Genomic DNA, 821 nt, shown 5'->3' on the forward strand with positions numbered 1-821 from the left:
TCTAGCGGCGGCGTTGTGGCGCGGCAAGCGTGCACTGGTGCGGTTGAGAGGGAGGGGTGGAAACCGCGTTAAACTCGTCTCTCTAGTTGAGAGGGAGCGGCCAAAGCAATGTACAATCGTCTTTGTAGTGGAGATGGGAGGGGCAAGGATAAGGGACGAAGATGGGGGTAACATGTCGGATGTGATCATACCAGCACTAAAGCACCGGATCCCATCAGAACTCCAAAGTTAAGCGTGCTTGGGCGAGAGTAGTACTAGGATGGGTGACCTCCTGGGAAGTGCTCGTGTTGCATTCCCTTTTTAATTTTTTTGCGCCGCTTGCAAAACAAAACGCACATGTAAGTAATATATTTACCGTGTTTTATTATTTTGCACGAGTGCGGTAAGTTATAGCTGGGTGCTCACGATTCACGAGTCTAGCGGCAGCGTTGTGGCGCGGCAAGCGTGCACTGGTGCGGTTGAGAGGGAGGGGTGGAAACCGCGTTAAACTCGTCTTCATAGTTGAGAGGGAGCGGCCAAAGCAATGTACAATCGTCTTTGTAGTGGAGCTGGGAGGGGCTAGGATACGGGACGAAGATGGGGGTAACATGTCGGATGTGATCATACCAGCACTAAAGCACCGGATCCCATCAGAACTCCAAAGTTAAGCGTGCTTGGCCGAGAGTAGTACTAGGATGGGTAACCTCCAGGGAAGTCCTCGTGTTGCATTCCCTTTTTAATTTTTTTTACGCCGCTTGCAAAACAAAACGCACGTGTAAGTAATATATTTACCGTGTTTTATTATTTTGCACGAGTGCGGTAAGTTATAGCTGGGTGCTCAC

At 49.9% G+C, this 821-nt stretch overlaps 2 non-coding genes across 2 annotated transcripts; both read left to right on the forward strand.

Moving 5' to 3' along the window:
- The first annotated feature begins 177 nt into the window (after nucleotides 1–177).
- LOC123153264 (5S ribosomal RNA) lies at nucleotides 178–296 on the forward strand. The gene has a single exon (XR_006476421.1). It is a non-coding gene; the product is annotated as a 5S ribosomal RNA (ribosomal RNA).
- Nucleotides 297–592: 296 nt separating this feature from the next.
- On the forward strand, nucleotides 593–711 carry LOC123154633 (5S ribosomal RNA). The gene has a single exon (XR_006476960.1). It is a non-coding gene; the product is annotated as a 5S ribosomal RNA (ribosomal RNA).
- The last annotated feature ends 110 nt before the right edge of the window (nucleotides 712–821 follow it).

This window comes from Triticum aestivum, chromosome 1B (genome assembly GCF_018294505.1).
Source record: "Triticum aestivum cultivar Chinese Spring chromosome 1B, IWGSC CS RefSeq v2.1, whole genome shotgun sequence".
In the NCBI taxonomy this organism is placed as follows: domain Eukaryota; kingdom Viridiplantae; phylum Streptophyta; class Magnoliopsida; order Poales; family Poaceae; genus Triticum; species Triticum aestivum.